At 44.3% G+C, this 26711-nt stretch overlaps 1 long non-coding RNA gene across 1 annotated transcript; it reads right to left on the reverse strand.

Annotated features, from left to right (window-relative positions):
- Positions 1–26711, reverse strand: LOC137652058 (uncharacterized). Its single transcript, XR_011046169.1, has 2 exons — positions 26553–26711; positions 1–1193 (listed from the first exon to the last, which is right to left on the reverse strand). It is a non-coding gene; the product is annotated as an uncharacterized lncRNA (long non-coding RNA).

Below are 26711 nucleotides of genomic sequence, written 5' to 3' on the forward strand. Positions count from 1 at the left end.
GAATTAATGTACTTTAATATACAGATTGTATAATGAATTGGAATGAATCTGAACAAATTTCTAAACAGATGAATAATCATAAGCTCCCACTCAAACATTTATATAACTTGTTTACAGTACTTTACATAATTTTAAAAATGACAAGATCTTTAAGTAAAGTATATTTAGAGGTCCAGAGTAAATTGACACTTGATTTAACAGTTAGATAAGGTTAAAATCATGGGGGAAAAAACTAATAAAAAATCTGCTCGTCGTTGATATTTGTTGTTCTTAATTGATTTTAAATATTCAATTTCCTCATTTCTCAAGAGCATTTACGATGATACATATAAAATCAATCCATCTAACATTACCAATAATAATTCCCGTTGATTATTTTAATTGATTATAGGAATCCATCATCATTCAGTAAATTCGTATTCTCTAACTAGTTTTTAGGCAATAATAAACGAATGACTGTGCTACTTTGATATCAAATATTATTTAAGATAGCAATTTGAATTTTAATTAGAAAATCAATCGAGCTCATAAATGTTGATCAGGACCTGATTATTAAGTTAAATTTTGGGTGCTTAGAATTTACTAAAAAGTAAAATCACGAGTGTATTTTACAGGAAAATTACATAGAAGTAGAAACTAACTGAAATTATCCTATTGTGCACTAGACTTTGAAAAGAATAATAGCAAATAAAATAGTTGTTACTTAACTGTGGAATAATTAAGAATTATAACCAAATTCCGGGCTTCCAAAATAAAAATAAAAAAAAAACTAACTTGAAATAATCTGGCAATATCTTAATTGTAAAAATTTATATTACTTATTCACTGTATTTTGTTTTAATCTTTAATTACAGATTACTATTGAACCTAAGGGATATAAGTAACTGGTAAACTAAGCATGTCAAGATATTTGTAGTATTGTTACTTTCTAATGGGACTATTTTAATACTCCAGAAAAGACTTCGAGGACAGTTGTGAAGATTCGGTGCTCCTTTTGAAATCTGGAATCAATAAAATTATCAAGCTTTTTGTCTTCCTCCTCAACATTCTGGAATTTTTCTTGCGGTAAATCCAAGATTATTCGCTGTTGGTCTTCCTCTCTTCTTCTTGGTATCGATGGGAAAGTGTAGCTGCTGTTTAATTTCCTGTTTAGAGCACGAGGCTTTAAATAGATGTCTCTTCTTTTGATGATTCTGGTTTGAAAGAAATGAGAGATGTTAATTGCACAGTATATATTAATCATTCAAATATTTTACAGTGCATGTCAATATCAAGACTATGCTCTTAGTAAAATATTGATCGTGATAAACTATAAAAATGAAATATTCTAATGTACTAAATATAAAATCAAGGATATAATTGCAACCTAGACATGTCCATGGCATTTGTAATGGCAAAGATTACAACTGAAAGTATATCTCAAAGTGGAAAAGTATTGCCGCCTAAACAAGGAAATATTTCACTACTATAGTCGACTTTGGTGAAACACTGACTAACGGTGGTTCTCCCAACCCTTCAAATCTAGTCAAGAAGTACTTATTAAACCATAATTTCTTGTATAAAACATTCTGCTTTATACCCCATTATATATGTGGTTAGACACACAATACCCATAAAATAGTTATAATAAAGCTTGTATAAACTATGGGCAAAAATTTTATTTACTGGGACCATAACAGTTTCAGGAGTAGAATTATAATTAGTACAAAAGAGTATAATGTTGTGCAATAAACCCTAACATCCTGGATAAAACATTCTATCTTACACCACAGAGGATACATGGTTAGGCACGCACAATATACATAAGATAGTCATGAAAAAGACTAGTATAAATTTTGGGCAAACATTGAATTTATTGGCACGGTAATGATTTCAGGTGTAGAATATTACTGAATAGAGTTCAGTGCAGATTAAAAATTGTGGTATTTTTTCGTTTCTATAACTGACAAAAGACTTGCAATTTCCTAAATTTTTCAAGCAAATGTATTCTCCTAATTGAAATTGAATACTTAATTTTCAATCAATATTGTATGGAGCCTCTATAAAATAACAAGCTCTTCTATCATTTATTAACTTATTCAAGTGATTTTGCTGGTTAACCTTTAATTCATGAACCAGCTTATTCTATCCATCTCCAACATCTTGCTGCTTTTGCCTTAAGTACGGAAAACTTATCACACACTGATTCCCTAACCTGACCTAGATTAGTTAATTGAGCTTATTCAACATTGTTGGTTTGATTTATTGGGTATACCTCATTCATGGACTAACCTAACTATTTAACTGAAAACCTTGTCTAACCAGAGACACATCTTTAACAAACAACAATTTAAATGGAAAACCTATCCAACTTCATTCAATGATTATAAAATCCTGGGTTGGTCTAATGGAATTACTAATCCTATTTGACATTAACAAAACTATAATAATTTTCATTATTATAGTCTTTATATCATCTAATCTTTAGCAAGAGTTGGCATTCTCCCAGTATATAGTGTTCCTTTGTATGAATCTAAGGATCATGTTATATATTGTATACAACAATTTAATGAAAAACTATGGTTTAGGATTAGCCATATATCCTGTAAATCTACGAATTGATATGAAAAATTTGAAATCTAATTAGTATTTTTCCTAATTATTTAAACCTGTTATTTACATAGGAGAAGATAGCAGCTGTCAACCAGTTGTTACTAATGGTAGCAGGGGAAAGCACTGGCTCCCTATTCACTCACTATGACGTCACTGATTGCAGACGGGACATCTTGGGGGTTAGGTGATAGAGGGCCAATAGGTGTAAAGAAATAACACTTGTTGTTAGGGAAAATACAAAATTACTTTCAAATTTGGCATTTGTTCCTACACGAATACAAACCTTTGTTCTATACATAGGTGACTCACACACAGGAGGGTGGAAGCTCTTTCAACTGACCTTAACCTTTGACCTGGGATTGCAACATCTAAGCTTGATAAGCATTCAGACACCTTGTGAGCCGTTCACTTGACAATGCCAGAGGGCCGATGGCTCGTGCAACCAAGAACAGTGAGTGGGGAACCACACTATGACCCTGTCTTAGCTATGAATAAGGGATATGTTTGTGAAATTACACACCGAAAAGATCCAGACGTTCCAACTCCCCCTTGCAAGGAGATTGAGGATGTAATGGAAAACAGATGAATTCAAGCAACTAGCAACTATTGGTGAGAAGCAGGTGTCAAGAGCTTCAGATGCTGTACCCCAAGAGAGGGGAAGATAAGAAAAAAAGGCTAGTCATTCCTTATACACTCATCACAGTGTCTAACAGCTTAACCTCTGTCCTCCACCGACTGCTAATAGTCTTGTAAGGGAGGTAATGTAGCTAGATCACTTTCTGAGCAACCACCAAGGGTCATAGTGTTAAGATATCTAGGGACCTGTGTGTCCAGTCTTACAGGTAATGGGTGGTAAGGGTCATCTGAAGCTTTCACATGCCCATATTAACACCTACATCAAAGAGAAGTTCCTTTTGAATGCCAGGTACATGCTTATGCTCCAGATGTCATGAGCTTTCGGTCGACACCCATGTTGAGCAGAAGGGTTAATAGCTTGGACAATAAGATGCCTAATCTAGGATATGGTATTTTTGGTTACTCTTCTCTTGACCCTGCCCATGCTGAAAAAGGTGTTCTGTCCATGGGCGAGGTCCTCTAGAGCGCTTGAGATAGCGCCCTCACAGAACATATTTCAGGAAGGACACGAACCTAGGGTTCGCAACCAGAAAATTTTGAGTCTTGGAAACAAATTCATTGATAAGTTGAACATCACCTGCCCCCATCCCTTTCAATGGGCAATGTAATTCACTGATCCTCTTAGATAAGACCAAGTCGATAAGAAAGACAGTATAACAAGTCTAAAGTCTCAGTCTGATGCTTGATTCAATGGATCGTTGAATCGAGCCTCGGACTGGTTCTTCCAGGGTATGGAAAAACTTTTAACTACATCCCAGGGAGGAGAATTTCACTTCCGACTGAGGACACATTAGCTCAAAACTCTGTATGACCATATATATTTCTGCTGAAGAGGAAATGTCAACTCCTTTCAGTAAAGATCTGGCTCGAGGCTGAGCAATAGCCTTTAACCACTGATACTGATCAGAGTTTTTCTTCTTGGAGATACAATAAAATTTTAGCAATCAGGGGTATAGTAGCTCTGAGTGGAGAGAGACCCCCCCTTCTACGACACCAACCACAAAAGATCACCCACTTTGCCTGGTAGGCAGACCTTTTTAAGGTAATCAGAAATCTGTTTTGCCACTGGTTGCGAAAACCCCTTCGGAGAGGAGGTGCTGGATAACTTCCAAGTGTGAAGTCATAGGGATCTGCCTGTCTTGTGGTAGATCTCTACATGTGGTTGGTGTAGCAAGTCGTGTAATGAAACTTCTCAGTCAGCAGCAGCAAAGGTTCCGGGTACCATTCTACGTGTTGCCAGAGTGGCATTATCAGTGTCGATAGATCAAGAGATGATTTCACCTTGTTAAGGAGATTCCACATGAGGCAGAACTGGGGGAATGTGTAGATGTCTAGGTTGTCACAGGGATGCTGGAATACACCATGGAATGCTGCCTGTAGATCTGGAACTGGCGAGTAGTACACCGGAGGCTTCTGGTTAAGAGAAATCGCTGACAGATCCATTGTTAAGAGAACCCCACAGTCGCTATCTGAAGACTTAAAGCCAACTTGGATCCATCCACCAGAGTCTTACAGCTAAGATTGTCTGTCAAGAGGTTCTTCTTTCTTGGCATGAGCCAGGCTGACATGGAGATCGCATTGTCTTCTATCCATCACAGTATTTTGATGGCCAGATAGCAAACCCTCTGTGAAACAGTACCTTATCGCTCGTTTATATGAGCCAATACAGTCATGATGTCCTTCATCAACAATACCGATTGGCCTGAAAGGAGCCGTTGAAACTCTTGGATATCGAAAAATGACAAATTCGTAGATAATTTATATTTTTCCTAACCATACAAACCTTAGCTACTTGAATAGGGTATTACTTTCGGCGTAGTTGAAATGACGAGCCATTAGAATTTTAACGGTAGGGGAGGGGTAGCTAGCTACCCCTCCCCCCTCACACACCAGTGAACTAGTTCACTTTGCTTAGAGGTAGGACTTCCCAGGGGACAGGGCTGGTGGGCAAGTTTGATTAAATAGCTAAGGTTTGTATGGTTAGGAAAAATACAAATTATCTATGAATTTATCACTTGTTCCGTAACCGAAATACAAACCACGCTATTTAAATAGGGTGACTTAACCCTAAGGAAGGGTGGTAAGTCCCAGCCGTTACTGGCTTTTGGCTTTTGCCCGGGGATTCAGTATCTGAGTGTGTAGAACTCGAGATAAGGAGTCCCTGCATCTCGCAAGTACCTTGCTCTGCAAGGACCGCGGCCTACGTAAGCGTGAGTGTGAAGGAATGAAGTGTGACTCGTCCTAGGAAGTTGACCTGGAGTCCATTGGATGGAATTCTAGGTTAGGACATTCCCAATACCACCTCGTAAGGGTATGGGGGCCGTGACCGTATTATCTTAATACTAGGAGCACAAGGAAGCATGGTTTACCTGCAGGGGTTTGAGGTCAGCTGTGCAGAGAACCCAGGATGCTGTTTTCCCCAAGAGAGGGGAGGATGAAGAAAAGAATAAGGGCCAGGCATATCTTTTCATTCATCCAGACTAAAACCGGGTAACAATGCCCTCAACCTTCTGGTGCTTGTCCATTAAGGAGCATGAGGTTTAAACCAGCTGTTGTGCAGCCACCACAGGGCCGATAGAGAACGTATCGAGCCTCCTGTGGGTCACATCCTGCAGGTAGTGGGCTGTGAAGGTTGCTTGACGCTTCCAAACCCCTGCTTGTAGAACCTGCATCACTGAGTATTTTCTCTTGCATGCCAGGGACGAAGCGATGCCTCTGACATGTGCTCTAGGGCGACATGACGGAGGAGGGTCTGGATTCAGGGAATGGTGAATGACCCTGTGAATCCATGCTGAGATAGTGTTCTTAGTGACCCTCCTCTTCGTCCTTCCTGTGCTCACAAACAATGCTTGCACTCGAGGACAAATTGCAGCTGTTCTTTTAAGATAGAGCCTCAGACTCCTTACTGGGCACAGTAGGAGATGGTCTGGGTCATCTGTTACAGAACGGAGATTCGAAAACCGGAAAATGTCGAACCGGGGGTCTGGCACTCCTGGATTTCGGAGTCTTAGCCACAAACTCAGGGATGAACCTGAACGTCACCTCTACCCATCCCTTGAATGGGCGACGTCATACGAGAGACCATGAAGTTCGCTGACTCGCTTGGCCGAGGCCAAAACAAGTAGGAACACAGTCTTCCAAGTCAGGTGGCGATCAGAAGCCTGGCGTAATGGTTTGAACGGAGGTCTCTTAAGAGACCTGAGGACTCAAACCACGCTCCCTGGAGGAGGTCTCACTTCCGACTGAGGGCAGGTAAGTTCATAACCTTGTATGAGTAGCGAAAGTTCCAGCGAGGAGGAAATGTCCATTCCTTTTAGCCTGAAGGCAAGACTTAAGGCTGAGCGATAACCTTTCACTGCCGACACTGAAAAGTGCATCTCTTCCCGCAAATACACGAGAAACTCTGCTATTGCTGAAATAGTGGCATCGAGTGGAGAGATACCCCTTCCACAACACCAACCACAGAAGACTCTCCACTTCGCCAGGTAGTCTCCTGCGGATGACTTTTGCAGGTGTCGAGACATCCTTTCTGCAACTTGTTGCGAAAAGCTTCTCTCTGTGAGAAGATGTTGGATAGTCTCCAGGCGGGAAGCCGCAGCGATGCTACGGCTTTGTGGAAGATGTTGGAGTGTGGTTGCTTGAGTAGCTCGTGTCGAGGAGGGACTTCTCTCGGGAGTTCCGTCAGGAGCTGCAGAAGGTCCGGGAACCACTCTGCATGATGCCATAGCGGAGCTACTAAGGTCATTGACCGGTCGACCGATATTCTGGTCTTGTTGAGCACCCTTCTCATCAGACAGAACGGGGGACAGGCGTAAACGTCGATGTTAACCCACCGTTGTTGGAAGGCATTTTGCCAGAGTGCCTTGGGGTCCGGGACTGGGGAGCAGTACAGCGGAAGCTTGAAATTCAAGGCTGTCGCAAACAGATCCACCATCGGGGAACCCCACAAAGTCAGGGCTTTGTTGCCTACTTGAGGATCCCAAGACCACTCGGTACTCACTATCTGGGATGCCCTACTCAGACTGTCAGCAAGCACATTCCTTTTGCCCGGAATGAAGCGAGCCGATAGTGGAACGAGTGGACTTCGGTCGATCTCAGTATCTTTACTGCAAGATGGGATAGCTGTTGTGAAAAGGTACCTCCCTGCTTGTTGATGTAAGCCACTACTGTGGTGTTGTCGCTCCTCACCACCACGGAGTGACATGCCAGGTACCGTTGGAACTGTTGAAGTGCCAGGTATACGGCCTTCATCTCTAGCAGGTTTATGTGGAGGCACTTTTCTGATTCTGACCATAGGCCTGAGGTCCTGTGGTTCAGAACGTGGGCCCCCCACCTTCCTTTTGAGGCGTCCGAGAACAGCATCAAATCCGGGGGGAGGACAAGAAGATCAACTCCCTTTTGGAGGTTTTCGACTGTCACCCACCACTGAAGGTTCGTCCGTTCCGCAGGACCCATAGGGACCAAAACGTCCGGGGAATCGTGACCTTGATTCCACCGGGACTTGGGCCGCCATTGCAGGGATCTCATCCTGAGGCGCCAATTTGGAACTAGACGGGCCAGGGAGGAAAGGTGACCAAAAAGACGTAACCATGATTGGTATGAGAGCTCTTCTCGTGTGAGGAAAGGATCTGCGACCTCCTCAGCCTTGCTATCCTGTCGTCTGATGGAAAGGCTTTGTGGAGATTGGTGTCCAAGATCATGCCTAGATATACCAGTCGTTGAGATGGAAGCAGAGAAGACTTCTCGAGATTTACCATGATTCCTAGATCTTGGCAAAGTCTCAGAAGCTTGTCCCGGTGTCGAAGAAGGGTCGACTCCGAGTCTACAAGGATCAGCCAGTCGTCCAGATAGCGGAGGAGACGGATGCCGATCCTGTGTGCCCATGACGAGATCAGGGTGAACACTCTGGTGAATACCCGAGGTGCTGTGGAGAGACCGAAACACAGCACCTTGAACTGGTAGATCTTGTTGTCGAGGCTGAATCTCAAGTACTTCCATAAAGACGGATGGATTGGGATCTGGAAGTACGCGTCCTTCAGATCCAGTGTACACGAAGTCTTGTGGTCTCACTGCAAGTCTGACCGTGTCTACTGTCTCCATGCTGAACAGAGTTTGTTTGACAAACCTGTTCAGAGCTGAGAGGTCAATGACTGGTCTCCAGCCTCCAGATGCCTTCTTTACAAGAAAGAATCGACTGAAGAAGCCTTGGGGAACCGTCGACGACCTCTTGGAGAGCATCCTTCTTTAGCATGGTCTCGACTTCTACCCGTAGGGCTAGCCCCTTTGCCGATCCCATGGCATAGGAGCTCAACCACACTGGATTCGCTGTCAGGGGATGTAGAGATGTTGTGAACGGGAAGCGATATCCCTGACTGATTACGGAAATCGTCCAGGAATCGGCCCCAAGTTGCTGCCACCTGAATGCGCAACTGCATCGCCCCACTGGTGGACATGCAGGAGGATTGCCAATCCTAGCGTTTGCGGCCTCGGCCACTGCCTATAGGATTCTTGCCTCCCCTGGAGGACTTTTTGCCCTTCTTGTCTTTGACAGGAAAGGGCTGCTGTTTGGACACCGTCGTGTTTGCTGCCACTGCCAGTTTTGTCGTCTTGGACAGGTGAGGTTGTTGAGGTGCTGGATGTTTGTAGGGCTTCGTTGTGAGAGCCCTTTGGAGGAGAGAGTCCTGATTGGATTTCCTCCACCTCTCAGCTGCCTGTTCCACATCTTTGGGCTCAAACAGACTCTTTCCCATAAGGGAAGTGTGTCTGAGCTTACAGACTTCGAAGGCCGGGACCTTCGAAAGGAACCTCTCTGCCACCGCATCACGTCCTTCAAGATCGAATTGGCCCACAAGTTCGAGGCTTGGTGGGCCAGAAACTCAATGGTGTGGGTGCCCGAAAGGAGGAAGGTCTCCAGTGCCTTCCTGGTGCTTTCTTTGGACAGATCCTCAGATCGCAACAGGATGCCAAGAGACCCCAACCAGACGTCCAGCCACGAAGTAGCCTGCATGGCACACTTCGCGACCTTCTCCTGGCTTAGGATCTCTGTTGCCAAGAAAGTCACTTGCCGGCTAGAGTCTCTCGAGAGAGGGACTCCCTTGGTAAGCTCTTCCACAGAGTGCAACGGAAGAGCTAAGCCACACTCCTCCATGATCTCAAAATACCTCCTCTGGTGGATGTGGGAGGAGCTTGTTGCCAGCAGTGGAATGGCTGGAGGAGGCGAGCTCAGAGAGCTGGCCCTCAACCTTATCCCTGGCACTCTTCGCCCCTTGGAACCAGGGCAAAGCCGCATTGGCCTTAGCAGGTTTCTGAGTGCCAAAGACTCGGTCCAAGACCGTGTCCTTGCTCTCACGAGGAGGAACCTCATGGTCCTTGAACCCGTTGAGATGCCTCAACAGAGTCAAAACCTGCCAAAAGGCATGCTCTGACTCTTGCTGCTCTCCCCCTGGAGAGCTTGTAGCAAAGTCCCCCGTCCCCAAAGGCTCTACTTGGGGGGACTCATAAGAGTCCTTTGGTTCCCTCCTAGGAGGGATACAGGACTCAAACAATGAAGTCTTGAGGGCTCTTCTCGCCCCAACACGGGACAATTCTCCTGCTCGAGGTGGGGTTTCTCCCATTGGTGCAGTGGGAGAAGGCCTCACCTCGGTAGAGGGAACGCGCTGGCGCTCGCGCGATAGGAAAAACCCAGGGGTCGCGCGCAAGACCGTTGAAAACGCTCGCGCGAGCGAGACTTCATAGGGTGTGCAGGAATCAGATTGATGTGCAGGAACAGAATGAAGAGCCCGTGAGAATGTTGGCGCGCGTACGAGATTGTTGGCGCTTGAAGATCGTCGGTGCTTGAGCGCGAAAGATCGACAGCGCTTCGTCGGCGCTTGCGCGCGTAAGAAGATCGTCGGCGCTTGCGCGCGTAAGAAGATCGTCGGCGCTTGCGCGCGTAAGAAGATCGTCGGCGCTTGCGCGCGTAAGAAGATCGTCGGCGCTTGCGCGCGTAAGAAGATCGTCGGCGCTTGCGCCCGTAAGAAGATCGTCGGCGCTTGCGCGCTTAAGAAGATCGTCGGCGCTTACGCGCGTAAGAAGATCGTCGGCGCGGGGATCCATCGGAGCCTGCGCGTGGACGATCGTCGGAGCTTACGGGCGTAGGAAGATCGTCAGCACTAGCGCCCCAAAGAAAGATTGTCTGCCAAGAAGATCGACGGCGCTCGAAGATCGTCGGCACTTGCGCGCGTAAGAAGATCGACGGCGCTCGAAGATCGTCGGCGCTTGCGCACGTAAGAAGATCGTCAGCGCTCACTCGCGAAAGAAGATCGTCGGCGCTTGTGCGCGTAGGAAGATCGTCGGCGCTTGCGCGCTTAAGAAGATCGTCAGCGCTTGCGTGCGAAAGAAGATCGTCGGCGCTTGCTCGCGTACGAAGATCGTTGGCGTGAGAAGATCGTCGGCGAGCACGTGAGTGCGCGCTAGGATGATGGGACAGCTGACAGAACGATCAGGAACTGGGACGATCAACCCTGGAAGTTCTGCTTGATACTCCTAAGAACGGGAAAGGTGCCCTTCGAAGAAGAGACTAGGAGACACTCGCAGGGTGAAGTACTGGTCAGCGCCTGTGCGCTGACTCAGGAATAGTCCCTGGAACAGGATTTCTCTGGATGGAAGTCTCAGGAACAGCAGGAACAGTAGGCGAGCGCTTGCGCGATGAAAATGTTGGCACGCAGGGGATACCTGGCGCTTAAGGGACTTACTCACAGTGTGATAAAGCCCCTTTTGCCCCAAAGGGGCCGGTGCCCGTTGGATAACGGGTGTGTGGGCGCCCACAGCGTCAGCAGCCAGGAAGGGAGACGGCAGGTCAGCAGGTCTATGAGATGGCGAACAATTCTGCGGAGGTCCCAAACAGCAAGCTGGTCTAAGCAGGAACAATCCTCCGAAGAGGAGTCTCTATGAGTGGCCTCTCTCGTGAACGAGAGAGGTGAACACTTCGTAGAAGACTTGAAGACACTGGTGATGGCGCCCATTAGGGCCGTTGGATCAGCAAGCTGACCTATAAGGAGCAATCCTCTTGCAAACGAGAGAGGTCACAAGACTGATCCTGCAGCTGCTCAGCCCCTTGAGCATAGCTGCAGGTCCGACCGCTCAGCCCCAAGAGCATAGCCACCTGAAGTTTACATGCGACCGGCCTTGCAACCGCTCAGCTCCTTGAGCATGGTTACAAGTGCGGTCGCTCAGCACCAAGGGCATAACTGCCTGAGGACCAGGAAAACCCATCCAGGAATTATTAAAGTATGAGAAGTTTCACCTCTGCAGGGGAAAACACACACACCCGGGAAGGGAACCTCCCTCGGAAGGGAAGTTACCTACCCATGGAGGCGAACCTCCTTAGCATTCCAAGATGAACTAAAGAGCTCGACAGTTGTCAGGGGAGAATTAAGATGAACTAAAGAGCTCGACAGTTGTCAGGGGAGAATTAAGATGAACTAAAGAGCTCGACAGTTGTCAGGGGAGAACTTCTAAGAGAAGGGATAACGACCATGACGATGTCCTAGAGAGACGGCAGCAACAGCAGACTCCCCAAGCACAAACAGGACAGCTCTGCTTCGTTGGCACACTTTAGGCAAACTAAGAAAAACTGCATCGTTAACTGGGAAAATAATAAATAATTAGATAACAAATTCCCCCGGGAGGAACTCCGGAGAGAAACCCCGAGGGAATAGAAATCATAAGAATTGCAAATTGAGTATGCGCCCTCCTCCCCCACTGACATTCACGGGAGAAGGGGGAGGGTGGAGAACTCTAACAAAAACAGAATTATAATTATGTAATTCATCTAAGAATGTTCACAAATAGTAAGAACCACTGCCCCCGAAGGGAAGTGTTCTCCCAGAATGCTGACAAGTTAAAAAAATAATTAGATTTCATTAAAAAATAATTGAGACAAATAAACGGAAAGCAACCCAACCCGCACGGGAAAGAAGCTTCCGTAATAGTACGTAGTAGTAGTAAAAGGTAAACGACCTCGAGTAGAGAGAGAGACCGTAGTCAATCTAAACTACCACATTCCCTTCGCTGAGAATCCAAGTTCCCCGTAGGAAAGGAGGAACAGCAAAGAAAACAGATGAATGAAGAAAGTCCAGCGATGACGATTCCCCACGGCGGCCGAATATCGGAAGCCGAAGGAACGACCGAAGGACCAAGGGAGAGGCCACACCCCATGATGTAAAACCGTGGTGGCCTGGCACTACGCCGGTGACGATGTCGTACACTACACACACAGCACAAATACTGAAAAGGAAACTTACTATATTTCAATACACAAATATACGGTGCACTTAAACATAAAGAATGTTTACATATATATTAAGTATAAGAAAAAATAAGTAAAAGACAAACCATTAAAGGCTGTCAAAGCGAGGGTGGGAGCAGACACGTCTGCGCATCACCCGAGCCAAAAGCAAAGTGAACTAGTTCACCGGTGTGTGAGGGGGAGGGGTAGCTAGCTACCCCTCCCCTACCCACTAGCGAGGTGGTAGTAGACCCTCGTTAAAATTCTAATGGCTCGTCATTTCAGCTACGCCGAAAGTAACACCCTATTTAAATAGCGTGGTTTGTATTTCGGTTATGGAACAAATGTTGTTTTTACTCTAGGAAGTTTGTGGCATTGCAGACTAACTTTCAGCCTAGCTAAGAATACAGCTGTCTAAGGGTTGGGTCCCGGGAGTTATGAGGCCCCATACCGGGTATCTAAGGATAAGGCTTCTAGATTAAGTTAAGTGAGGAATGTGAGGTCGGCTTGTGTTCTTGAATTTATTTCCGTTTTAAAATTGCCCAACGTTAAAAATAGAAAAGTTTGCAATTGAGAGAAAATGGGGCTCGGAAGAAAATTTACCTGAGGGAGAAAAATGTAATATTATAGTTACAGCAAAACTTGGATATCCGCCAAAGATATATATTTTTTCGCTTAACTAGTGTGTTTTCAACAAATTTGACCTTCATTTCTGCCACAAATAATCAGATTTAGGGATACAGGGCCCTCCTTGATAATTCTATACAGTAGTTCCGGCACTAATAATTGATATTTCTTTCTGATGAATTACTTAATACTTTATCTAAAGCTGCCCTTTTATTGAGGAGGAACAGTATTTTTACGCCGTTTGTTAACGTTACCAATCTTCATGGACTCCCAGTGGGTAACATGGGTTTTTGGGTGGGAATGAATTAAAGAATTGGTTTACAATACGAATAATGGCACATGTAGAATGAGTAACAAACAAGGCCACCAGCTTACCTAAACAAACCACCTAACCTAAGCTAGTAGCCTTACCCTTACCTTGCAGTGAGGGGGTCTCCCCTTACACAGCCATATTAAATATAAGACAGCCTGCAACCCTTTGTGTACTTATGCTAATTAGGTTGGAGGGTAAAGGCAAGCTTCACCTTTCCGACTCATTACCCCATGCGCAGTAACTTCACGAATGAATGCGCACCAATCATTTATTGTTTTATGAGAAATTCTTGATTAATTTTCAACAAATTTATAACTAAATTCAACACCAATATAATTATATATAAGTAACAAATTAGATCTTATATCTAAATGAGACTTTTCAAACCAAGGTCCCCTAAAAGTGGATACTTAAAAACTACACATTTTTTTCCCTCTTTTGTTTTTCAATTCAAGATGCCTTCTGTCACACCAAAATGCTTTTTTGTCAATATCAGGTCAGCACTTAGAGCCACAGGTGGGGCAAATAGTGTCGCTTTCACTATTAATAACACTGTGATCTTGGCAGTACTTTCTCATTCCTTCAATGTTACCACAATAATGCAAAACACAATCTTTATCATTTAAATAACAATTGAGACAAGAACTTGAGAAAATACACAGAAATTGATGTCAAAGTAGATGGTATAGGAGAAACTGCACAAAAAGTTGATGGTTCACACGCCTCCATGGCTATCAAAAGGTTGAAAAATAAGCGGTGGAAATTGTGTGACGTGTCGAAGTGTTAGTTTCCTAGTAAAACTCACTTGATTGTGTATTCAAGTCACGTGATTCTAGTTTTGTTAAATGCTACTCCCAAGCAAAATGTGGATAATCATCATTGTTTAAAACTCTGACGTTTGGGTAATATCTTGCTACATAGAACATAGTCGATGATGTAATAATGACAATCCATGTTTTTGTTATGAAGTCGAGGGACTTAGTTTTTCTCAGCCGGGTCAAGTTTAATTTTGATTGTTAAACCACTTCTAGACCATATCAAACGAAACCTTGCACTTCCCTATTTTTAGTTTAAGTACTGTATTCAACTTTGATAACTTACTGGTGGAGTTATTGTATAGAATTCAACCCCCCCCCCCCCCATTCTTCATAAATACAATTATGGGCTTCCACAGTGGGAAATCAGGGTTCTTGAGTTAGCGAAGAGAAATTGGGTAAAATAATAGAAGCTGTTTAACCTAAAGATATCCACCTACCTTAACCTAGGAGAAAACGCATAAAATGAGATAAGCAGTCTAACCAAAACACACACCTAACCTAACCTTGGAGAAAGCATTTAAAGTAAGAGTGGTCTAACCTGAACACACTCACCTATTCTAAGTGTAAATGTAAAAAATAAGAGCGTCTAACCTAAACACACCCACCTAACCTAGAAGAAAACATATGAATAAGAGAAGCTGTCTAATCTAAACACACCCACCCTAGGTGTTGGGCCTTCTAATTTAGCCACCCTGTCCCCTTACCTCACTAAGGAGGGTGGAAAACTCCTCTACAAAACAAAATACATCTTTTGGTTAGGCACTTCACTTACCTTGGGACAATTGACACTTTTTGGTAGCACTGAATATTAATGCAGAAACCTATTCACTACTTCTGGAGTTCCATTGTAATATCCATGAACATATCCAATAACCTCAAATATGAGAAGCAAAAACTACAGCACGTCTGAACAACTGAATCCATGGCAGGCAACTAGCACACACTTTTTTTTTTTTGAAGGCAGGAAGAATTCCAAAATGGTAGTTAATTAATCTGAAACAGAGCAACCAATAGTGCTTCAGCATTTATACCATACCCATAATTCATAACCAAAAACAATGGACGACCAGGATTTTTTTTTTACCAACAATGTATTAACAAAAAAACAAAATACCCTCAGGAGAAAAATTAGCATGGCAGCGTAAACATATCCTTGGGGTAACAATAAGGGACGATATTCATTGGCAAATATCCCGTAGCCCTAAATTTGCGGAAGATTCGAATATCTTTTTCGTATGAATCTGAAAAAAAAAAATAAAAATTATACAAGTACAAGAAAATACTGTGATAGATATCCAAATTTGACCGAAACTAAGGGCAAGAATACCAAAAAAAAACCTAACCTAAAAAAAATTTTGGTAAATGTGATACTTCAATTTCTAGCCAAATATATGAACCATATACCTTTTTTACTTGCTATCTTGTGTTTTATGCAATTCTGACCATGATTATTGGGACAAACCACCCGTTCATGAGCTTTTGGACCCGCTTGTATAAACACAACTAGGGGGGTCCCAGTGGGAAACCGGGGGTTTTTGGGTGGGAAAAGGTCATAAACGAGTGATTTGCAGCAATAATAATGGTCAGAAATGTAAAATAAGCCCAAGATAACCAGTTGGAAAAAAATATAGTTCATGTAAATGGCTGGAAATAGGCCAAAACATGATTATTTAACTTTTGAGATTTATAAAAGGGTACAGAACCTAACAAACCCACCTAACCTAACCTAGTGGTTCCCAGGTCACAACCCCCAGCCGGGGGGGGGGGGGGGGGGGCAAGCCCGCAAGACCCCCTTCCAAGGTCAAAACCACTAGCCGGGGCAAGCCCCAAGACCTGCCTTCCCAGGTCACACCCGCTAGGCGGGGGGCTTGATCCCCCTTCCCAGGTCACAACTGCTAGGCGGACCTTCCCAGGTCACAAACTAAAAGTTAATCAAAAATAAATCATTAGATTATGATTAAGTAAATCACAAATAAATCCTTCCATTATGAAATGTAAATCACAACTAATTCTTTACATTATGATTGACATCATCTCCTTTTTATTTCTTGGCAATCTTTACAAAAGTCTTGCAGTAGAAAATGTTCTGACCTTCCCTGAAAACTTAGTCAGAATCGGACATTTGAGGCCTTATTTCGCTATTATTTTTTAATTTCACATGAGTAACACTAGCTTTACACTGAACGGAGAGCACTTCCATCATAATCAATTGTTAACAAACGAAATCACACTAAATTTTGAAATAGATTGATGTGCTTCTCTTAAGTTCACTCTGGGAGACGTCTTTACGAGATGGTGGCTCACTTAAAACTGAAGGCGAAGGTGGGGAAAAAAATAGCTGTTGTAGAATACCATCCGGTGTAGCAGGAAACTTTTCCCCCCTGACTGAAATTCCCCCTGAAAAAATTAGCCTAGGATCGATTTCCCCCCAGGAAAGCAGCCTGGGCTGTTATTCACCCAGAGGGAATTTCAGCCTTAAGATATTTTTTCTCCCCTAGGCCATTTCTCCCCCACCCTCCCTTACAGAGAAACTATTTTGATAAATTAAAGAATAAACGGTAAGTTTGACAAAATGTTAGGAATATATATATATATATATATATATATATATATATATATATATATATATATATATATATATATATATATATATATATATATATATATATAATATATATATATATATATATATATATATATATATATATATATATATATATATATATATATATATATATATATATATATATATATATATATATATATATATATATATATATACAATGTTACGGAACATTACCAAAGTTACGATGCCATTGCTAACGTTAGCAATGCTACGATAATATTAACGTGTATTTTAAAGCATGTTTCCATATACCCTTTACACTAAATATAAAAATGTACAAAAGGGTACAGAACCTAACAAACCCACCTAACCTAACCTAGAAGTTCCCAGGTCACAACCCCTAGCCGGGGGCATGCCCCCGGACTCCCTTCCCAGGTCACAACCCATAGCAGGGGCAAGCCCCGGACCCCCTTCCTAGGTCACAACCCCTAGCCGGGGGAAAACACCTGTACCCACTTCCAAGGTCACAACCCCTAGCCGTTCCCAGGTCACAACCCCTAGCCGCTCCCAGGTCACACAGTCTAAAAACATTAAAATTAAAGAAATTAATGACTTACTTTTATGACCCGGTTTAATGGTCTGTTTTCTTTTCCTCTCGTTCGAAATAATGGTTACCTCCACCAAGCAATAGGGTAATCTTGGCCCAGAGGGGGATATATATCCTGAGCCATATTTCTCCCCAATTTCGGATGGGGGGGGGGGGTAGAAACAGACCATTACACCAGGAACTTATGAAGAAGTACTTGTAAGCTGTTGGTATAAAAAAAAAAAAAACACCTGACAAATACATCATTGTAAATGCACAGAAAGCTCCCCAAACCATGGGAATAAATGCCCGCACAATAAGTCCCCTTCAGTCTCTCAGATGTAAACAATGGACTAAGAGTGAAAAACATACTTGACATTTTAATAGACCGATATGCAAGTTGTTATGACCCAGCCCTTGAAAACATTTAGAGAAAAATACCAAACTAGCCAGCACTCGTCTATTTTTTTAAAGAAAAATGATATTTTGATTATAAAATAAATTTTTGAATATACTTACCCGGCGAATATATAATAGCTGACGTCGCCGACAGCTCGACAAATTCCAAAAAACTCGCGAGCGATCGCCGTGAAGGTTGCGGGTGTGCCCACCAGCGCCGACTATCGGCCAGATACCGCATATACTTGTCAATTTCTCCAGTTCTTCTCAGTCCGCTGGGTCTCTATCGGGGAGGAAGGGAGGGCCTTTAATTTATATATTCACCGGGTAAGTATATTCAAAGATTTATTTTATAATCAAAATATAATTTTTAAATATTAAACTTAGCCGGTGAATATATAATAGCTGATTCAAACCCATGGTGGTGGGTAGAGACCAGTATTAATACAATAAAGGCGTATATGCTCATGAGTTTTTTGACAATTATTTCATAAAAAACCAACTTAGGTATAGGTACCTGGCAAGGAAGCTGACCCTGACGATTACTCTGCCTCATTAGTCCGCTTTCCTCACGAAGCCCAGCCATCCTCTCAGGATGCTGAAAGACTCCCAGGAGCTGTTATATCCAGGGAGAACACCCCTATAACAGGACCTCATCAATACCCTTCATCTGGGCGCTCTCAAGAAACAACATTTGACCACCCGCCAAATCAAAAAGGATGCGAAAGACTTCCTAGTCTTCCGTACAACCCAAGACAAGATTAAAAACATTTAAAGAGAAGATTAAAAGGATATTAGGATTAAGAGAATGTAGTGGTAGAACCCTCACCCACTACTGCACTGGCTGCAACGAATGGACCCAGGGTGTAGCAGTCCTCATAAAGAGTCTGGACGTCTTTTAAGTAAAATGAAGCGAACACCGACTTGCTCCTCCAAAAGGTCGTGTCCATAATACTTCGAAGAGACCTGTTTTGCTTAAAAGCCACCGAAGTTGCTATCACTCTCACTTCGTGCGTCTTGACCTTAAGCAAACAACGATCTTTCTCATTTAAATGAGAATGTGCCTCCCGGATTAAAAGTCTAATAAAGTACGATAACGCATTTTTAGACATGGGCAATGATGGCTTCTTAACGGAGCACCATAAGGCCTCAGAACCACCTCGTAAAGGTTTAGTTCGAGCTAAGTAAAACTTAAGAGCTCTAACGGGGCACAGCACTCTTTCAACTTTGTTACCTACGATTTCTGACAGACTAGGTATTTCAAAAGATTTAGGCCAAGGACAAGAAGGCAGTTCGTTCTTGGCCAAAAAACCAAGTTGAAGCAAACATGTAGCTTTATTTGTAGAGAAGCCGATGTTCTTACTAAAAGCATGGATCTCACTGACCCTTTTAGCCGAAGCCAAGCACACCAAAAAAAGCATCTTGAGGGTGAGATCCTTCAGGGAGGCTAAATGCAATGGCTCAAACCTGTCTGACATTAGGAACCTTAGGACCACGTCTAAGTTCCAAGCGGGAGTTGACATACGACGCTCCTTAGAGGTCTCGAAGGACTTAAGGAGATCTTGGAGATCTTTGTTATTTGACAGATCCAAGCCTCTATGTCTGAAAACAGACGCCAACATGCTCCTGTAGCCTTTAATAGTGGGAGCAGAGAGGGAGCGAACATTTCTCAGATGCAGGAGAAAGTCCGCAATTTGGGCTACAGAGGTACTGGAAGAGGAAATAGAGGAGGACTTGCACCACTCTCTAAAGACCTCCCACTTCGACTGGTAGACCTTGATAGCAGATGATCTCCTAGCCCTCGCGATCGCTCTGGCTGCCTCCTTCGAAAATCCTTGAGCTCTTGAGAGTCTTTCGATAGTCTGAAGGCAGTCAGACGAAGCGCGGGGAGGCTTTGATGAAGACTCCTTACGTGGGGCTGCTGTAAGAGATCCATCCGTAAAGGCAGACTCCTTGGGACGTCTACCAGCCATTGAAGTACCTCTGTGAACCACTCTCTTGCGGGCCAGAGGGGAGCAACCAACGTCAACCTTGTCCCTTCGTGAGAGGCGAACTTCTGCAAAACCTTGTTGATGATCTTGAACGGCGGAAATGCTTAAGCGTCCATGTGAGACCAGTCCAACAGAAAGGCATCTATGTGGGCCGCCTCTGGATCTGGGACTGGAGCGCAATAGGTCGGGAGCCTTTTGGTCAGTGAGGTCGCAAAGAGGTCTATGGTGGGCTGACCCCAAGTCATCCAAAGACTCTTGCACACGTCCTTGTGGAGGGTCCATTCTGTAGGGATCACCTGACCTCTCCGACTGAGACAGTCCGCCAAGACGTTCAATTTCCCCTGGACGAACCTCGTCAACAGTGAGATGCCTCGATCTTTTGACCAGATGAGGAGGTCCCTTGCGATGACGAACAGAGTGTGGGAGTGAGTGCCTCCTTGCTTGGAGATGTCCGCCAAGGCTGTGGTGTTGTCCGCATTCACTTCTACCACCTTGTTTCGGAGTAGACTCTCGAAACTCGTCAAGGCCAAGTGAACAGCCAACAGCTCCTTCCAGTTGATGTGAAGGCTCCTCTGATCTGTCGTCCAAAGACCCGAACATTCCAGACCGTACAGAGTCGCTCCCCAACCCAAATCCGACGCGTCTGAAAATAACACGTGGTTTGGGTTCTTGACCGCCAGGGACAGACCCTCTCGAAGACCTATATTGCTATCCCACCAGTTCAGGCACGTCTTTACTGGTTCGGAGATCGGGATCGAGACCGCCTCCAAAGTCTTGTTCTTGTTCCAATGGGAGTCTAGATGGAACTGGAGAGGGCGAAGGTGAAGTCTCCCTAGAGAGATAAATTGTTCCAGGGATGACAGAGTCCCTAGGAGGCTCATCCAACTTCTCACAGAGCAATGGTCTTTCCTCACCATGAGGCGGACTTTGAGCAAGGCTTGCTCTATCCTGGTGGCAGATGGAAAAGCCCGAGAAGCTAGACTGTGAATCTCCATCCCCAAATAGAGAATCGTTTGGGAGGGAGTCAGCTGAGACTTCTCTATGTTCACCAACAGTCCCAACTCCTTTGCAAGATCCAATGTCCATTGAAGGTCCTGCAGATAGCGATGACGGGACGACGCTCTGAGCAGCCAGTCGTCCAGGTACAGGGAGGCTCGAATCCCCGATAAATGTAGAAATTTTGCCACATTTCTCATGAGCCTCGTAAAAACAAGAGGAGCAGGGCTGAGGCCGAAGCAGAGTGCTCGGAATTGGTACACCACATTCCTGTATACAAACCTCAGATACGGTTGAGAATCCGGGTGTATAGGAATGTGGAAGTACGCATCCTGCAGGTCGAGAGAGACCATCCAGTCTCCCTCTCTGACCGCTGCTAGAACGGATTTGGTGGTCTCCATCGTAAATTTTGTTTTGACAACAAAAACGTTGAGCGCACTGACATCCAGCACCGGCCTCCAACCTCCTGTATGCTTTGGTACTAGGAAGAGACGGTTGTAAAATCCCGGTGATTGAAGGTCCGAGACATTCACCACCGCTCCCTTCTCTAGCAACTGAGACACCTGCAGCTGTAGTGCCTGTCTCCTTGACTCCTCTCGATACCTGGGAGAGAGGTCTATAGGGACTTTTACCAGAGGAGGTCTCCGTACAAAAGGTATTTTGTACCCCTCCTTTAGCAACAAAACAGACTCCTGGTCTGCACCCCTCTTCTCCCAGGCCTGCCAGAAGTTGTTCAGTTTGGCCCCTACCACTGTCTGAGGACGTGGGCAGTCAGACTCTGCCACGGGAGGACTTAGATCCTCTCCTCTTGCCTCTCTTACTATCGGCACGAGCGCCTCCCTTACTGGGGGCTCTGTCACGAAAGGGCGGGATAAACCTCGTTGCTTGAGTATCGAGCTTAGGTCTAACGACATAAGATGATGAAGGAGCAGCCTTACGCGCCGACGTAGCCATCAAGTCGTGGGTATCCTTCTGCACCAGAGAAGCTGCGATATCCTTAATCAACTGCTGAGGGAACAAGGCAGATGACAACGGAGCAAAGAGAAGCTCTGACCTTTGACAGGGAGTTACTCCTGCCGAAAGGAACGAACAAAGAGTCTCCCTCTTCTTAAGGACTCCTGCCGTAAAGGTAGCAGCAAGCTCATTAGAGCCATCACGGATAGCTTTGTCCATGCAGGACATAATTAGCACGGATACATCACGGTCGGCCGAAGAGATCTTCCTGCTCAAGGCTCCCAGCGACCAATCTAAGAAGTTAAAAACTTCGAAGGCTCTATAAACCCCTTTGAGGAGATGATCAAGGTCCGAAGAGGACCAGCAAACTTTTGAGCGTCTCATGGCCAGGCGACGGGGAGAGTCTACGAGGCTTGAGAAGTCTCCCTGGCCAGAGGCAGGAACTCCCAAGCCGAGAACTTCTCCCGTGTCATACCAGACGCTCGCTCTAGAAGCCAGTTTAAAAGGGGGGAAAGCAAAGACTGTCTTCCCCAAACTCCTCCTGGTGATCAACCAGTCGCCTAGTAAACGCAAAGCTCTCTTAGAAGAGCGAGAGAGCACTAGATTAGTAAACGACGGCGTCGAAGTAGCTAGGCCTAGCGTAAACTCTGATGGAGGCGAACGAGGAGCAGCAGTCACAAAATGGTCAGGAAACAGTTCCTTAAAAATCAGCATGATCTTTTTAAAATCAAGAGAGGGCTGAGCAACTCTAGGCTCTCTTCATCTGACAGAGTCCCCAAAGGTATATGAGTTGGAAGGGGATCAGCGACTTCCTCATCCGACGGAACTTCGTCCGACAACTGCTGAGTATCATGGTACGGAGAGACATGCCGAGGAGGCAACGCTTGACAGGCAATGTCAACAAGCAACGGAGCAGCAGCAGCAGAAGAGGAAACGACATGTCGCTGCTGAAAGGACTGAAAGTCTTGTGACTGACCAACAACAACAGCTGAAGTTGATTGACGCTCGACATTACGTCGGACCTGCATTGACTGCAGAGTCTGAGTAGGCAAAACAACCTCCAACTGCGGTGACCGACGCTCAACGTCACGTCGAGGCAACGGAGCCGGTCGGCAAACGTCAGTGCGGGGCTGCGGCGGCAGCAGCTGAACGTTAGTCTGAGACTGTAGCAAAGGGGGATCCATGTCACGTGACTGACGTGAATGACTAGGCATACGACTAGCATCGCGTTTCAAAGCACTAGAAACGTCAGCACTAACGTCAAACGGACGAGAAAACACTCGTTTAGGCGGCTGAAGGCCAGAGTCACGTTCAGCGCACTGGCGACCCGCAAGCAAAGGATCATCGTGAACCTGATCAAAGTCATACTCTTCCATAAGGGAGGCAAGCTTAGACCATGTCCCGCAGGACAAACCACTTCGGATCAACGGGAGTTGGAACAGGCCGTGACGTCGGTAACGTCTGCGTTGGCCAAACATTGCCTCTACCGAGACCCTCGGACCCCGTGTTACGCTTTCGCTTAACAGGCGAACAGTCATCCGATGACTGCAAATGGTCAGAGCTGTCCCAATGGCTACAGCCACGACGCTGGACCTGTCCTGAAGGGACTGACTTTCGCTTCAAGGGTCTAGATACCTTGCACCAAGGTTTCTTGTGCGGTAAGTCTTCGGAGGACGAGGAGAACTTAGTCTCACCCGTATTATGGTAAGGACGATCTTGACGAGAAACGTCCGATACCAAAGAGGGAATGTCTGTAAGTTGGATTACGCCTCTCGCCCCCCTTAAGTCCTACGACATTACTTCTCCCTGGTGCAGGGGAGCCTGAAAGAGGTCTCGGACTAGGGGAGCGACAAGCACGAACAGACGAACCCTCGGTCGCAACACTAAACACATTTTGCGCACTTATCACTTTATCACTTAGATTTACTAATTTACCACTCTGACACTTCAACAACTTAACATCTGACATAAGTTGGTTTCTGTCCGATGCTAAGGACTCAACTTTTTCGCCTAAAGCTTGAATCGCTAAAAACATATCCCGCATGGCCGGTTCATGAGTGCTAGTAGGGGGTTCAGGAACAACAACTACAGGGGAAGGATTAGGTTCAGGGGCATGGGAGGAGGAAAATTCCAAAGATCTAGAGGAGCTTCTCCTCACCCTATCTCTCTCAAGCTTACGAGTATATTTTTCATACTCAAGCCATTCGAATTCCGACAAGACCACGCACTCCTCACCCCGGCAATTAGAACAAACAGTATGAGGGTCGATAGAGGCCTTGGGAAGACGTTTGTTACAATCCCTCGCACACTTGCGATATACAGGAGAAGGGTCAGCCATTTCGAACAATCAGAGAAAATCCAAGTCAAAACCAAATTCATCAACAATAAACACCAGCCAGAAAAAGGGTTTCATGAGTTTAATTGAAGAAACACACCAACACAGCGAAAGCCAATAAACAACCAAAGTAAAGTACTTCACCAATTCGGTCGAAAACTCGAGGTCATAAAGCGAGCGGAACCAACTTGTCGACAAGACCAACAGAGAAGAACTGGAGAAATTGACAAGTATATGCGGTATCTGGCCGATAGTCGGCGCTGGTGGGCACACCCGCAACCTTCACGGCGATCGGTCGCGAGTTTTTGGAATCTGTCAAGCCGTCGGAGACGTCAGCTATTATATATTCACCGGCTAAGTTTAATATCTAAAATTCCAGTTTCACTAGAAATTAGTATATCATATATTAATCAAAATTTCATACAAAAATGTGGCTGGGTAGTAGTCTAACGAAATTTTACCAATAATTATTTAATATATATTTAACTACACACAAAAACCATATACTGTATATTCCCTATTGCTATTATTTTATTTATGGACATTAATAATGTAGCGTATTTTAACTAAGTTCTCTAGGTTAAGGAAGTCTTTTGTAGTATTTCTGTATAATATTATCTGTCGCAAATGCCTAGTTCTTTATATATCGACGATCAAACTCACGCTACTCATGTCTTCCTCCCAGATTTTTTCTAAGTCTGTTGTTATTGTTGACTGTGTCTTGTTTTTGCTCAAATGAGCCCTGTAACAACTATAATCCGCAGACAAACTAGTCCACTATGACGTCTTACACGTTTGGCCAATCAGAGCGCCTATCCATTATGACGTCTTACGTGTTTGGCCAGTCACAGCGCGACAATACATTATCTTACCCAGGCATTTCATTTCGTTCTTAGACATGGAGACCATAGCAAGCACGTCATCTCATATTGAACATGAAGTTGAAATTCCATCTTCTTGTCCCGACTGTTTCCTAACTTACAATGAATTTGTTGTAACTTATTTGGGGAATATTGAAAAACTAGTGGATTTGTGCCAGAGAGACAATTTAATTTTACAAAATAAAAATTGTCCTGCATGTCAAGGAACCTTCGCAACGGCTTCACGTTTTCCTCAAAGCAACAACACATCTTTATGAACCAACAGTTTAAGGTAAGCTTCATTAATTTATAGAATATATTATAAAGGTGATAGTATAATGATGTATACAGCAGTACCATCACTTTGGATTTGGTTTGATGGATGTGTTAGGTAGTGGCCGTAAGGGGGGGGTCGCAGGAGCTAGGCCTAGGTAGGGGTACAGGGCCCTAGGTTAGGTGGTTGTATTAGGTTCGGTAGTGCGCTGATAATCACTGTGGCCTTAAGGGAGGGTCGCAGGGGGGGGGGGGGGGGGGGGGGCGAGCCAACCCCCGGTAGGCCTAGGTAGGGGTACAGGGCCCCTAGGCTAGGTTAGGTGGGTTAATTAGGTTCGGTAGTGCCCTGAAAATCACTGGCCTTAAGGGGGCTCCGCCCCCGTAGGGCTAGGTAGGGGTATTGTAGTAGTAGGTTTATGCTTACATGTTTCTATGCAATGTGCAACTATAATCTGGTCGTTTTTTGCCGTTTTTCGTCGTTAATACTTGAAAAACAGGTGCGGCCTTCTAGACATTTACCATACTTTTGTATATTTGAGTGTTATATTTAGGTTTTTTTCCTCCATTTTGCCCTGTTTTTACCTACTTTGTCTACCCCACCCAAAAACCCTGCTTCCCAAGGAGGTTCCCCCAGATTGTTATATATAGGGGGAGGGGTGGTGGAAGGATAAGTATTCATTAGCGATGGAAATAGACCTCAAAATAATTCAAATCACACCTTAATACAACAGAATAACCTATAATTTATGTTGAAAGCAATTAATGTCCATAAGTAAAAAAATACCTTCCTATTCGGTATATTGTGTTTTCTCCTATTCAATTCATGAATATTGGGGCAAAACACCCATTTATGAGTTGATATACCACCTTAGCACTTAATATAACAAGATAACCAGCTGGAAAAATATATGGCTGGTGTAAATTTACATGTTTAAAGGCCACTCATGATTGGCAGAGGCAGGGGAAGGTGACATTGCCCTAATAATTAGCCAAAATACTTCAGTATCATAGTCACAATTCCGTTTTATAATTAAAGATAAAAATAATTTCACGTAGATAGAACATTATTGAAGAATCGTCAAAACCAGAGCACTCCAAATTATTTTAAAGTTCTATAACCTATAAAACCTATATGCAATACACAAAACTTTGGCAGTTCATTAGATTTAGACGAATGAAGATATGCCATTGATCAAATGTTATGGCCAACGGCTACAGACTCCAAACAGAATAGGCCTACAAACAATGTGAACTGCATATCTATTCTTTTTTAATTTCAAAATAACTCAGAAGATACTTTAATACACCTGCTTTAGTATCTAAATTAACAGTACCAACCTTTGGAAAAATGTGGAACGCTTAATTACCGAAAATTTCTGTAACGAGGAGAGAGATTCTTTGTATTGTCTTCCTTATAGAACAGTCGATGGAGAAATGACAAACTCGACAGCGGAACAATACATTTGACAGGAATATTGGAATGTGAAGGCATCTTAC

This window comes from Palaemon carinicauda, chromosome 13, assembly GCF_036898095.1.
Source record: "Palaemon carinicauda isolate YSFRI2023 chromosome 13, ASM3689809v2, whole genome shotgun sequence".
NCBI classification, from domain to species: domain Eukaryota; kingdom Metazoa; phylum Arthropoda; class Malacostraca; order Decapoda; family Palaemonidae; genus Palaemon; species Palaemon carinicauda.